Source organism: Schistocerca cancellata, chromosome 5, assembly GCF_023864275.1.
Source record: "Schistocerca cancellata isolate TAMUIC-IGC-003103 chromosome 5, iqSchCanc2.1, whole genome shotgun sequence".
Lineage (NCBI taxonomy): Eukaryota > Metazoa > Arthropoda > Insecta > Orthoptera > Acrididae > Schistocerca > Schistocerca cancellata.
In genome coordinates, this window is record NC_064630.1 from 556,330,291 (window position 1) to 556,338,767 (window position 8,477).

Sequence of the window (8,477 nt, forward strand, 5' to 3'; positions counted from 1 at the left end):
AAGGAACATCTAGGGGATTAATTTTCCAGCAAAGTGAACCTTCATACTGCGGTTCTTGAATGGCTCCGCGACCAAGGAGCGAATATTTGTCGTCAGGAATTGAACGTTTGGTAGCATTACCCATTTTTCATAAAGACTTGGCGATTATGTTGAAACATAGCCTCTTGTAGGTATGTTGCTGTGAAGTGTAATACAGCACCGAATAAAAGTTGCGTGGCCTGCGATGATAATGTGTAACTGACTTCATGATTTTAACCATCACGGTAAGAAGATAACAACGATAGGTTATTGATGATCAGTTGGTAAAAACAGTCAATTTCGCAGAATATCTCATTTACTGCAGTTACCGTTGTGACCACATGCAGCTTTCACCACGCTGCCAGCTCTAGCCCAATGGTGTTCATAATCTGAAGATGGTCATTAAAAGTGCCGAAAGCGGCCAGATGATCGATTAAATGTGGCCAAAGCCGTCATTTTTATAAATGAGATATTCTACGACGTTGACTGGTTTTACTAAATGGTTCAAATGGCACTAAGCACCAGTAGACTTAACATCTGAGGTCATCAGCCCCCTAGACTTAGAACCACTTAAACCTAACTAACCTAAGGTCATCACACACATCCATGCCCGAGGCAGAATTCGAACCTGCGACCACAGCAGCAGCGCGGTTCGTACTGAAGCGCCTAGAACCGCTCGGTCACAGCGGCCGGCACTGGTTTTGCTAATTGTAACTTACTTTTTGAAGTCCCCTCGTATCTTTTTCAGGATATTCGTTGGTCATAAGCTATCAATGCATAGACGTACTTCACAGAATCCAAAATATTTTTTGTTGGTTGTGTTCATAGCTTTCATAAATTCTAGAAAAGAGGTTATGTAACACCTTAAGCTGCTTAAAGTGTTAGGTAATGGCATTTCTACAATTTCACTGAATCGATATAGATGTATGTAATTGGTTCCCCGGAAACGTTTGGCGATGGAATGTACATTCCGATATAGATTATTAGTCGTACGAATAATCGACGTTAGTCAAAACCAGTCTGCAGAAATCTGTAATATTATACGTAATAAAATTTATTGTGGCTCTGTGTCTTTGAGATTAAATCGTCAGCAACGTTGAAGAGATTAAAATACGCTTTTTCGTCAGTTCTATATACGAGTGCGTCATCTTACAGTCTGGGCTTTCTAGGAGCTGGCACTCCAAGAGAATCACTTATTTGTTTCTTCCAATTTAGAAAATATCGGCAATAATTAAAACGTGGAGAACTGTTTCTAACTTGTGATACCCCATTAACAATATTGTAACGCAAGTATTAATAAAGAGGGTTATCTGACCGCTTGTCCAACCCTGCGAATTATAGGATTATAGTAGAAGGAGAAAGAAAAAATGATTGCGATATGAATGTGAAAATGTACTGCTGAAATGCAGACGATCTGATCGAAAAGCAATCCTCTTAGGGAAATGAGAGCCATATTTGGACACGGTGACGAGAAACGTGCTGAAGATCAGTTGTCTGTGTGTGATAACTGGAAATATGAAAACGCAGCGAGGCGGGGCTTTGCGTAGCAAGTCACGAACAGAAATGAAAAGTATACGGCGTAAGGGAAGTTTTAATTACAAAGAGAGCGTAAAATCTACACTGCACAGCACGCGTCGGATTGTGAGAGGATTACTGTCAGTAGCCGCCCGGCAGTAGAAAACGCATGGGTATTGAAAGGTAATTTCCACTGACAGATGCAGACGTATGAACTTAGTGCTCCAGTTCCCAGCGCCCAGTCAGTTGCAGGGGCTCTGTAAGACAGGAGTTGCAAGCCGCAAAAACCCTCTAATCCCGGAAGTATTCAGTTAGTCTAGTCCCGCTGATGTGGTAAAATTAGAAAATAATCACGAAATAACAAACGAGACTGTGAACTACCTTAATGAAACAGGATAAAAGCTCATTGTATAGGAACACGATCATCTTTTGTTAATCATCCAATGACAATAGGAATTTTTAACGTATTTTCTTTTACTTAACGTAAACATTTTCTTCACAGGAACAATAAAAACCAACAATTACAGAATGTCCAACAACTTAAAAGAAGAAGTAGTTACTACCACAAAAAGAAAATTGCAGAAGGTCATCAGCTCAAAATACTCACGTAATGAAGTTATTTAATACCTGAACTGTATGGAAATGCGTCACTAGTGTTTCAAACTCCCCATGTCCAAGGAAAATAAAATAAAAGTTGCGATCTAGTCATTCGTATTTGTCATCGATTCCGTGAACTACCCAGTGATTCACTCCGATTGTTCTCTGTCCAATAAATAACGTCTTTAAGTGGTTTCTTATGTTACTATGGCGTATAATAGACACTTTCCGACTCCATAAAAGGCTTTTCATGATGTTTGTGACACTGAATAATATATGACACGATCAAATTTCTTGATATTTATGGTGCATGCAATATCGATCCTTTTTACTGTAGATGGGATACATCTCGAACGTGTCAGAGCCAATGCCTGAATTTTTCTATTACAGTATCATACTTAACCAAGATCAGAATCTTAGAAGGCTGTTAGCCGCGCGGTCTATGGCGTCTTGTCACGGTCCGCAAGGCTTTCCCCGCCGGAGGTTCGAGTCCTCCCTCGGGCATGGGTGTGTGTGTTGTCCTTAGCGCAAGTTAGTTTAAGTTAGAGTAAGTAAGTGTGTAAGCTTAGGGACCGATGACCTCAGCAGTTTGGTCCCACAAGACTTACCACAAATTTCCAATTTAGAAGGCGGTTATCGTACATAGCCTTTATAATGTCCTGATTACAACAGCAGGATATTCAAATTTTAGTTCAGTCACTGTGATTTACAAATTTCGATGTTTTATAGAACGTCTACTCAGTTTTATGTGTGATGTATGTTTAGTACCTTAAGTCACCATTTTGAGGGTTTTTACTTTAACTGAGTTTTTATTCAGGAAGTCAAGTACCGTTTCGCAGCAGTTGAAAAATCATTCTTTGTGTTTAGATTAGTTCGGCTATAACACACTTCTAATAACGAACGCTGCGGTAGCATATCGCACTGAATTGCAATGCGTGATTCGGGTAAGTTAGAGCCTGTGACTCTCGAAGTGGACTCTTTCAGTCAGTGATGAATAATACATGAATGTGGTCAGTGTTAGAAAGCGGCGCAAAACGGTTAAGAACTGAGTGAAAAGGTTCTTATACCCCAAGATTTCAAAGGCAAATAAGGAAATACGCAGAATGAAGAGGAAAACGACCGTTGCATCTTCACCGTACCGAAATGTTAGAGACAGTTTCGTGTTCTGTGCAAGACGGTCACTAGGCGGTCACTAGGTTGACGTGCATTCGTGAGAAATTCTGGGGTATAAATATCGCAGTTCCTCCGAAATTACTTACTGCATTTTGTAGCGTCAAAAGCCGCTGAATCAGATATACTATGCTGACGGCGTACGTTACTATATTTTCATTTGACAAGTCAAGTTGAGAGCAATATCCCTGCAATAAATACTGATATGATAACATACTAAACATCGTTTAGTGGGAATACATTCACAGTGCACACTCAACCAAACAATAATACAGGGCGAGTCAAAAGTCCTTGGACACCTTCATACGTTGGAAGAGTAAAGGGAAAATTGAAATGTGATGATGGGAACATAGGTTTGACATGGGGCCGCAACTTTTGGAGTGAATTTCATTCATGGCCGCCATCTTGGAATCCGCGATTTTGGATTCAAGTCATTTTTTTTTTTTTAATGGGAAGGGGGGTGTATGACACATCAAATAACACTCACTTGAGCTCTGGAACTGAGTGGTGTAATTTGTTTTTGTCTATCTTGTACAGTTTAGAAGTTATTAATGTTCAAAGTTACCCTGATACCGACTCGTGTCTCTCTTTGTTCCAGGTGTTGTAGCGGTCGGTATGAAGGTAATTTCCCAACTTTGAACATTAATAACCTCTAAACTGTACAAGATAGACAAAAACAAATTATACCACTTAATTCCAGAGCTCAAGCAAATGTTATTTGATGTGTTATACACCCCCCCCCCCCCCACCCTTCCCATTTAAAAAAAACGACTTGAATCCAAAATGGTGGATTACAAGATGGCGGTCATGAATGACATTCACTCCAAAAGTTGCGGCCCCACATCAAACCTATGTTCCCATCATCACATTTCAATTTTCCCTTTAATATTCCAACTAATGAAGGTGTCCAAGGACTTTTGACTCGCACTGTATTAAATAATTTCGGAAAAATCTGAGGTTACCGGTTTACGTGATTAATCTCGTGTCAGTATCATAAACCGTTGCTTTTCAGGACGGACAAAGTCCTGTTGTTGCCTTGAATGTTATCTGATGATTGTCTACCGACCGAAGTGCTAACAATATTAACATTAAAATGCGACTAAGGCTTTTTTTTAAATAAAGACATAGCAATCACTGTAGCTCAACAGATATTATGTCTAAAATTACTTGTTCTCTCAAGTTCAACATAGCATCTTCCATCCTCAGTAAACCAAGTTACGATCTACTTTTCAGAAATCTGGTGTAGTTTGGTAATAACTGACGGTGCTAACTCGTTCATTAAGACTAAATAAGACCGTACCATAATCATAAATACGTGAAGCTATAAAAAGGAACATCTTTGAGATCAATGCTATTTATGCCTCACTACGAGAAGAATGAAACAGTACGAGCAACTCGTTAAACCTGTCACGTATATCGAAACATCTATACAATGTTCTGCATGCATTGCAAGAACGGAGAAGTAAATTGAGCTTGTGTTGTTACTAACAAAGTTTCCAGATTTTCTTCTGTTCCCTTAGCTAATGTAACAACATTTAGCTGTATGGACCAGTTAACTGATTTACGGCTGGGATTCAGACAAAGTGCTTCAGACGGGTTCGCACGAACAGTAACTCACTCTTCGCGGAACAATGTAAGCTAAATGAATTAGCTAGTCGGTGCGGTGTCTTGGCAACGCAGGGACGAGAAGCAGTATTGATTAAAGTGGTAGCTGACGATTGTAAGTCTTAAAATTAAAAAAAGAAACATAGAACAAAAATTTAAGAGCATGAAAGAAATTCGTAACGTTGAACTCACACGATCAGCAGCCATAATATGAATAAACTCTTAGGGTGACAGGCCCACTCCAAACAAATGAAGAAAGGTACCTCCGATACATCTGCGTTTATACTTGTGAATCGCTGTGAAATATATGACACAGGCTACAGTTAGTTCACAAGACCTCCGCCTGCATAGCTGAGTAGTCAGTGCGGCAGAATGCCGTAAAGGGCTCGGGTTCGATTCCTGGCTTGGTTGGAGATTTTTTCTTCACTCGAGGCCTGGATGTTGTGTTGCGTTCGTCATCCGATCACCTTCACTGACACACAAATCACCGAAGTAGTGTCAACTGAAAGAACAGACACCATGCATTCATATAATTTATAGGCCCAGCTGGGCAATGGATCCACCTCCTTCAGTGTGGATGCACAGATACGTCCGACCTGCTGTGGGAATCTCAGAGTAGCGAACATGGAGGAAATGGACAGGGATAGGTGGCGCTTGGTGGGAATAAGCATCGGCCATGAGGCGTCCCCAGACAATCCCGAGTTACTTTTACGGTTAGTCATTCTATTTCCGTATAAAAAGCAATAGAAGTTAGCTTATTACAAAAACAGCCGATAATCACGCTGCATTCAACAAAACTAATTCCAACTTCTGAGACGTAGCAGTAAGCACAAAACAAAGCAATTCACAGCTTTCCAGACTGTGTAGTGCCCAAGATATGACAGCTCAACTGTGACAGTATATGCGTAGCTGCGAAATTTGACAGTCACACATCAGCATTCAAAATATTATTTAAAGGTCTCACAATTGTCTGATTTTAATGTATTATATACCAAAATGTCCAGGAAAGTCCAGAGTACTTTATGGAGTAGAAAACAGAAAATGTCAAATTTCAACGAATTTCACTAAAACGCTAAACGCTTAAGGCTATGAAGACATCTGACATCATTGTGTACTGTCTACAGTAGAGGAACAGTTCGGAAACAATGATTGTGTGCATCAGCAGCCTGCTTTAAAGCAGCATCCGTGAGGTAATGTTTTGTGAGCAATAATATTGCTGAAATGGACTGATCTGCCCAGAGTCCAGACCTGAAACCAATGGAACACGTTTAGGGTGTAGAATGAGATTTTTCACTCTGCAGAGGAGTGTGCGCTGATGTGAAACTTCCTGGCAGATTAAAACTGTGTGCTGGACCGAGACTCGAACTCGGGACCTTTGCCTTTCGCGGGCAAGTGCTCTACCAACTGAGCAACCCAAGCACGACTCACGGCCCGTCCTCACAGCTTTACTTCTGGCAGTACCTCGTCTCCTACCTTCCAAACTTTACAGAAGCTCTCCTGCGACCTTGCAGAACTAGCACTCCTGAAAGAAAGGATATTGTGAGGACGGGGGGTGAGTCGTGCTTGGGTAGCTCAGTTGGTAGAGCATTTGCCCGCGAAAGGCAAAGGTCCCGAGTTCGAATCTCGGTCCGGCACACAGTTTTAATCTGCCAGGAAGTTTCACCTTTAGGGTGTGTTGGAACGTCGACTTGGCTCAAGACCGCAGGGTCCATCATCACTACATTCCCTGGTTTTTGCTCTTGTGGAAGAATGAGCTACTATTCCTCTACAGGCAGTCAGACAATTAATTGAAAGTGGCCCCGACAGAGGTAAAGCCGTCGAAAACTGATGGATGGACACACTTCAGATACTTTTGCTCAGATTATGTATAACCTGCATGCATCAACATTCCGTAAGTATTATGTAAAGGTTTAATTCACATTTAACTACATTTAACACCATGAAAGTCATTGGTTTACAAGCGATAATACAGGGTTGACTGTCGTGGAGACCGAGTGGGCAGCGGGTTTTCTGCAGATCCTGTTCGAAGCCGCTGCACTCCACTTGCCCAGCACGGGAGAGAGTCCGCAGTATGTGTGTGTGTGTGTGTGTGTGTGTGTGTGTGTGTGTGTGAGTGTGGACCCAGCTGCCGGGGCAGCTCCCGGGATTGACAAACTAAGGACGGCCGCAATTAAAAGCGAAACCGTACGTCAAGATGGTATCGCCGCTCAGCAAAGCTCGTTACCGCCATCCGGTGCGGAGCCCCGCGGTAGCCTGCCGTGGTTCCTCAGTCGCCATCTAGCTACCGCGACCTCATTTACTTTCGCGATGCTACCCAATGTGCCTCTACATTAAACTCTGGTAAAATATGAGGCTTTCGGTTAGAAAACTTTTTCGCTGTAATCCTCTAGAACTCCCCTCTGTATATACAAATGAGGATCGGAAAAGGTAAGGGTTTCCTTTCTACTTTAATTCCTCAAAACTCTTTCAGACTGAGAGATCTCTCTGAAATACCTGAAGGTGGAGCTAGTTGTCCACTTCTCACCTGCTGACTGAACACGCTATGTAATCATCTGGATATCAACCTGAAAGGGGAGTAGAACTTTTGTCAGGGTCGAAATGATACACCGAGAATGGTTTATCCTTTCGTACAATGAAATCATTTGCTCCAAACTTCAACAACGCATTTCTATTTTGGACAAACGTGTATAGCATACAGTTTCGCCTTGGCCATTTTTAAGATGGGTCAGCACATTAGGGACACAGGGGGGAGAACCATGAAGGAGGGGGACAAGGAGAGGCAACTTCATCTCTCTTACGGATACAGTGAGATTTCGGAGGCTGGACGTTCATAGACGATACTCAGTCCGTAAGAGGCTAAGAACATGGGAGGCTCTGGTGTCGTTCTCGATGTTGCAAGTAAGAGCTCAGAAGACATGTCTGAGCTGGTGAGCTTGGTCTCGACAGTGGGTAGGTCGGTCTGATTAACTGGGACCCGCGGCATATCATCACCTGCAAAACGTTATCTACGTTAAGTGTGCCAGATTGTGATATAACTTGGTAACCTAATGTCGATTATCGAAACAATGTTGATCGTCACACCTAACAACAAACTCTTTGCACCTTTCCTAAATTTATACCAAGTGAATACCTTTCTTTTCATACACAGAACGTAAGATGCATTTATGGCAATAGCGCATTGTTATTGATTGCTTCCTATTTCTATGGATACCTCACAACCCTTCTGAAACTGTATATCAGGATTCAACTAAGAAAACCGTATTTAGAAACCAGTTTAATTCATCACCTCATATTTTGATATTGTGGACTGAAATGTTGTGTGGCTAGGGCCTCCTATCGGGTAGACCTGTAGCCTGGTGCAAGTCTTTTGAGCTGACGCCACTTCGGCGACGTGCGTGTCGATTGGGACGATATGATGATGATGAGGACAACTCAACACCGAGCGACGAAAATTTCCAAACCGGCCGGGAATCGAACCCGGGCCCCTTTGCATAGCATTCCGTCGTGCTGACCACTCAGCTATCGAGGCGGACATATTGTGAACTGAGGACCTATAAGGGGTTTATAGCAGG

The 8,477-nt window shown here is 42.1% G+C and overlaps 1 non-coding gene across 1 annotated transcript; it reads left to right on the forward strand.

Moving 5' to 3' along the window:
• The first annotated feature begins 6,465 nt into the window (after positions 1 to 6,465).
• Positions 6,466 to 6,540, forward strand: Trnas-cga (transfer RNA serine (anticodon CGA)). Its single transcript has one exon. It is a non-coding gene; the product is annotated as a tRNA-Ser (tRNA).
• Positions 6,541 to 8,477: the final 1,937 nt, after the last annotated feature.